Here is a 6,829-nt window from a genome sequence, read left to right on the forward strand (position 1 = left end):
TATGCAACAAAACCTCAATCTAAGAAAGATTGTCTGTATGAATGTAACCAGAAAATTGATTGTCCAAGCAAGATTAAAAATATGCACATCACTAAACTATGAAAACAGTGCTTTGATGCCTTCAAACTCAAATGGACATGCATGTGAGATGATTATCATTCAGTTAAATTTTAAAATAAAAATGTTTTTAAGCAATTGAATTTTGAACTGCTTACTATAGTTTACTCAAATATCTCTACAGCGTTAGGACTTAGGATTTAACATAACAAGAATTGTTTTTATAATCTTGATTACAGAGGTTCTGCAATTAAGGCTACATCATGCTTTGATTCCAGATGGATGTAACACATGGAACTTAGGAAGTTGCAATAGAAATTAAGTAATGACCAACAAAGACAAGAAAATATTTTACATCAAGAAAAAGGTATTATGAAAAATTATAATCTATATATTTTTTTTCTTTCCTTTTGGAATGGAAGATACTAAACAAGAATATAGAATCTCTCTTTTAACTTTAGAAGGCATAGCATCAACCAGAGAGGTCCAATAAAACTTACTACTTCAAAAAAACAAAAACAAAATGACAGTTTTAATCAAAGTAACAAGTGCAAGGGTGTGTATTAAATTGAACACAACTTATATAACACGATCATCTAACATCAAGTTAAAGATTCAATGAACCAAACTAAAGAAGAATATTGAGTTAGTGGGTAATTACTATTATTGTCCATGCAAACAAAGCCCCCCAATCTTGAGAAGATTGAGGCAATTTGACTATTTTTGTTATGCAATCAAAGCCTCAATGTAGGAAAGATTAGCAAATTTCACTATAAATTTCAGGCCTCTGTTTCTCTCTCTCTCTCAAGTCTCAACTCACCTATCTTCTTCTTTGCATTCTTCACATCTCCATTGTGAAAACATGTCCTCAAGTGAGCCAAACTTGGGCAGCTGGAGCTTCCTCCAAGCTAAAACGGACAACAATTCCCACACTACCGCAGAAATCTTAGGTGATGATACAGGTGCGGTTGTCCCTGAAAACAAAAAAATTAGTACTGAAAAGAATTCTCAAAAAAAGCAGAAGCAAGTTTCATCTTCTTCATCAAAGAAGAATGATGAAGAATGTAGGAGTAGTAGTTTCCCACCACTGTTGAGCTCAAGTGCTGTGCTGTGTATTGTGCCTCATAGCAAAGGTGGTCGCCTCATTCTTCAAGCTGTGCCTATCCATGAAGAAGAAGAAGACAAAGCTGAAGAAAAGTGAATTTTAGTAATGAATTAAAGCTAGCTTTATGTAGTATAGTCTAGCGGGTTCATGTGAGAAGAGTTTCCTTGTTATGTTTAACTTTCTAGTTTGTTTACTTAAGTTATGATGTATTAAGTATTATCTGTCAGTTATGGTATTATGGTTATTTGACATAGTAGTCAAAATTGTCGTCCATGTGTTAATGCATTGCAATGCTCTGTTTTTGTACTCTAAACAAAGCAAATTCTCTGTTCAGTTTTGTAAGAGAAGAGTTCTGTAACAGACTTAAACGACACCATTTCAGTTGAAACATAGTTAAGTAAGACACGTGGCATGGTAAAGTTAAACAGAAACAGCATTGTTCAGCTGTAAATCTCTTCATTATTTGAAATTCTGTTATAAGCCTAAAGGAATAAAGCTGTGGTCACTTCTACCACACTTCTTAAAGAGTTCACAGAGCTTAGTGGATGTGACAATCAATGGCCCATTCCAAACTCCCCCACAATAAAAGTTGAGGTTCCATGATGTTACACCATCTCTACAACACAAATGCTAGTAACAAATTATGTTTGAGTGCTTACTGTATCATGATTAACAAGGAGCATGTAATGAATCAAAACTCCTAAACCATCATCTGCAATTTTTATATAGTACTACATTTTTCAAGCTTCATCTAATAAATAAGCTTCAATTGCCTAATGATTAATTATGCAAAAGCAAAGAGAATTTCTAAATCATCCTCTCCAATCAAATTCACTTTTATTCATTTATTGGAACCTTTCTAAAGAAGAGCTTGCCTCTAACCAATAAAACCAACTGACAACTAAATCCACCTGACAAAACCATTTGCCAGCTAATCTAGGGGCATTCACTATGTAGTTTATGTTCATGCCACATCAATCATTCACTTTAGCACAAAGCATCACCTAGTTCAGCACTTTGAGCTTTATTTGATCACACAAAACTGAACACATCCTCATACACTAAACTAAACACAGTTCTGCTAAAACCAAATTAAACACGCATGGAATGAAAAACAAAACCCATTGGTGAGAGCACTGCCCTTCATTGGGCCTATTGAGAAAATATGTATGGATTCGCCTGGTGTGTACTGAACCCAAGCATACCAGACAGGCAACCAATATTCAATTCTTTTGGCTGAGAATTCTTCAAAGGAAAAGAAATTGAACAAAGAAAAGGTCTGTTGCTGCATAGAATTGAAGTTTTGCCTCCAAAGTACAGGTTTGCATGACTAAACCTTTAAATGTTGACTAAATCGGTTTTTCCACATAACATACAACCATCTGTGATTGTGAACATGTGTTGGAACTGTGTACATTGGTGAGACCACTTTAACCCAAGCATGTCCATGCTTAATTTCTAGACATAATCACTTGAAGCAGCTTAAAAAATTATATCTTTAACATAAAACTAAATGGGATTAATATAATTGTCACATCCTTTGGTAAAGACAAAAATAATACTCTTATTAATGAATTTACACAGGTTTTTTCAGCAGCTATTGACTACTAAAAGAACATTATGATCTGCTGCACTTCAATTTTATTATTACATTATTATACAACAAAAGGGGTTCAACTTCTCACAGTTACTAACTTTGCATTGTGGAAGGGGAAGAGTATGTATGGGAAATTTTCAGTTACTTTTTAGGCTGCTGCTAGCTTCAAATAGAGCACAACTGTGAGACTTCATCTCATAAGCAACTGATTCTGCCATCTGCTCAGGAAAAGTTCACCACTGGTTGAAAAAAACCCTGGGAATGGAAGAGCTGTGTCAACCAAACAGCGCCATGACATCCCTTCTGGAGGTGGGGGTAGAATGATACTTTCTGAATGGTCAGCTGCATTGAAAGCAATAAATAAATAATGCCTCCTTACATGGGAAGAAGATTCAGAGTTCAATGGCTCTCCACTTCATCAGCCCTCAATGTCATGGCCAGGAATCTGCAGGATGGATCTTCCCATTTAGAAGGAGACTGGTCACTTCCATGCCACTCAATATTTTCTTCTTTCAGGAAATTCCTTTTCTGAAGAAGATCACTTCGCCTAATTCTCAACGAACTCAAAAATGAGATGAATTGCGAGGTTTGAATACTAAAACCCGTTTTAGAGTATTCCAATCAAGAGGTTTTCTATCACTATATGCAGGGGAACCAACACAAGATTGGCCACACTCATCTCCCACGTTAAGAATAGGAACACCCAATGAAATATACAGGACAAAGAGAAAATTACGGATTTTTTTAAGCCGTCTTTGAAGGACAGTGGTGTTATCTGTAGGTCCTTCTTCCCCACAATTCCAACTTAACTGTGAAGCTAATGCATCATTACTGAAGCTGACTAAGTCCACAAGAGTTAATCCAAAATTTCTAGCAATGAAATTGAAAGAGAATGCTGGGCCTCGTCCATCTGAAAAAATGTCCCCACTCCCACAAAGCCGTGTCGCAAGGTCACTTAGAAGACCCTCACCCCTCCAAAAATTTCTCACATCATTACAAAATTTTGTATCAATTTCTGCCCATCTCTTCCAATGAGGAAAAAGAGTGAAAAGGAGAGACCCAATGGAGCTGGATAACCTTTACGAAAACCAACTGGCACACAAAATTTTGTCTTCCTATGACTTCTAATTTCTGAGTCACCGGAGCCAGAATCTGATGGTAATTTTAAAATAAATGAGAGATAGAAGGGAATTTGTTTTGCTTCAAACTCTAACTCAAGTGCAAACCTGCCAGCAGAGGTCTGTATGAATGGGGTTTCACTGGTTGAGGTTCTAGAATCTGGAACTGAACTTTGAACATCCAGAGGTATGAAACTTGACGAATCAGCTGTGTACCTGCCCTAACTTGATATAAGTCTATCATCGCTGTTTTGTAGTTGTAATGATGAAACTTCAATATTCACAGCATATTTGAATTAATATGCTGACAAGAAGATTTCACCACATGCTGTGAAACTTCATCACAAATTGGCCTTCTTTCCAAATCCATTTTTTCAAAGCCATATCTGATGTGGTTTCTATACATATAATGACAGGCAGGTGACGATTTAGAAACATCACTGATTCCGCACTTCAAATAGTAGGACTGTATTGCAAGTGATGGTGGAAGAGTTGCCATCTATTGTCCAAAAAGCATATCCCAAACAAGAAAGAGGGTAAGATGTTTGCAAGCGTGAAGAAGATTATCCTCCTAACTTTGAAAGTTTTTTCCGTTCAAATTTCAAAATAGCAAGAAATTAGTTTATTGAATAAATAGATCAAACAGAACATTTAGTATTGTGGCCATTTTCCCTAATATTAGTTTATACCAAGAAACAGACTAAAGAAATCATGTTTGACTTGCATGACTTAGCTGCAGGACCAAATTTAAACTGCAGTGTTGCAGAAATAAGCCTGACTGAAACGCTTCAATTACATGCATTAACAGAAGATAACTTCACATATAGTTAAAGCAAAACACGGGAGAAAATTGTATCAACAGATCACCAAAATTGTTTCCAAACAAGATATCGATTTCCCTAAGACGCGCTTATGTAAAATAGTTATTCACAACAATGTATAGACTCATTTTAAATGCTATCATTGAACACAAAGTAATCATTTTTAAATTCCACATAATGCAATTAACCTATTCAATGCCCACAAGATGCCGAGAAAAGGCATATGATTTATTTGACAATGAACTGGACCATCATCAGATTATCGAGACTAGAAAGACATACAAATAAATAAGCTCGTAAACACTAAAATTGAATTACACCCAGTTGAGAAAAAAAGCTAAAAGTACAGATCAAATACTTCAAATCATCAAAACAATGATATCCAAAAGCCAAAATCAAAACTTCACATTCAAACACAATCAAACGAGAGAGGCAATGGAACTTACATCATGGGGTTTCCTTAGTGTGAGAAGCTGACATTTTCCATTAGATGAGAAAGAGAGTCAGAGAGAGAGAGAGAGTGAGTTTGCGTTGTCACAGCACAACGGAGCTAAGCTGATAGTGATAGAGAGAGAGATTTGGAGAACATGGATGGAACTAGTGCACAGTCACAAGTGTTCGTTAATGGTACTTCGCTTTTTTACAGGTTACTCAATCCTCACCAATAGATCTGACATGTTGAGAAACAGTTTTTCCTTTAACGGTCAATATTGTACTTTTCTTTTCTTTTTTAATAAGTGATGGATTATTGGTCATTAATTAATGGTTCAACATTTTTTTTTCCACGAGAATGAACTGGCGGAGCCCGCCCGCCGCCGCGGGGGGGGGGGGGGGGGGGGTTGGTTCTTTTTTTTTTTTTTGTATTAGTAGTCACATGGAGGGAAAAAAAAATTAAAAAAAAAACTTCTACTTGTTGAAACTTGAAAATAACCAAACCACCTATTTCACTTTTTTTTTATATCATTATTTACACTATTTTTACTATTTATGATACTTTTCAGATCATTTTATCTTTGAATGATGCTAGAGATATTACATACTACTTATGTCTTACAAATTGGCATGTCACCAATCACAAAAAATAATTTCAAATATTTATTCATTATATTTTTTAAGTAACACTAATTATATTTTTACTCCATCAGTTTGTAAATTTTTTAGTAGCTATGAATTTGTTGTTTTTGTTTATTTATTTTAATAATATGAAATATATTCATATTTGCTTACAATTGTTTATTTATTTTGTTATTATTGTTGATTAATGTTTTTTAGATAAATTTCACTTTTAATATCGTATTTTAATTTTGTCCCCTCTAGACTAAAATCCTAGCTCCGCCACTAGAATGAAACCTGCTCCTGCAATTAATTAAAAATGCGTAATCAGCGTCAAAAGAGCGTGAAGAATGTATGGTGGTAGATCTTCCATCCAGATAGTTAAATCAGACAAATTAATTGCCCATCTAACCAACCCATGGGCTACATTATTTCCTTGTCAACAAATATGGGTAAAGCTCCAGGAGGGAGCTTCACACACATACATACTTAAATTAGGTTAGAGTAGAATTTTATCTTGTATCAAAAAAAAAAAGACACAAATATGGGTACAGCTAATACAATCAAAAGAAGAGACTAACAGGTTTACATCTTGATTCAAATGTCCGTGTAAAGCTAAAGATAAATCTGAGTTGATCAGCTTCTTGTAAATTGTGTTAGAGTCTCCACCTACTGTTGCAGTAGTGATGCTGAGCTCCAAAGCAAATTCAACTGCTCTTCTCGTCGCCATAGCCTCTACCTGAGCCACAATTGCTAGAAGGGGAATTTGCTGTGACAGAGATGCCATAATAGCTCCTTTCGAGTTGCAAATCACCACTCCAATTCTAGCTCTTCCTTGCTTTGAGAAAATAGCTCCAACATAGTTCATTTTAAAACTACCTAAGTCTAGCGGCTTTCACCTGGTGTGCTTTCTGTGTAGCAGTTTCGGGATGACTGGATGAGTGTGTTGAAACTCAGCCTTCCTTTCTTTTGCCAAGTTGAGGATTTGGTTCAAAGGACACGTAGCTTCCTTGAACCGAATCTAATTTTTGCGTTCCATACAGCCGAATGCCAGCAATGTTGTGTCTTTGTTCTCTGA

General features: G+C 35.5%; 1 pseudogene; it reads right to left on the bottom strand.

Annotated features, from left to right (window-relative positions):
* Positions 1-654: 654 nt before the first annotated feature.
* On the bottom strand, positions 655-5,290 carry LOC142642785 (isoamylase 2, chloroplastic-like; annotated as a pseudogene).
* Positions 5,291-6,829: the final 1,539 nt, after the last annotated feature.

Source organism: Castanea sativa, chromosome 7 (genome assembly GCF_040712315.1).
Source record: "Castanea sativa cultivar Marrone di Chiusa Pesio chromosome 7, ASM4071231v1".
Classification (NCBI taxonomy): domain Eukaryota; kingdom Viridiplantae; phylum Streptophyta; class Magnoliopsida; order Fagales; family Fagaceae; genus Castanea; species Castanea sativa.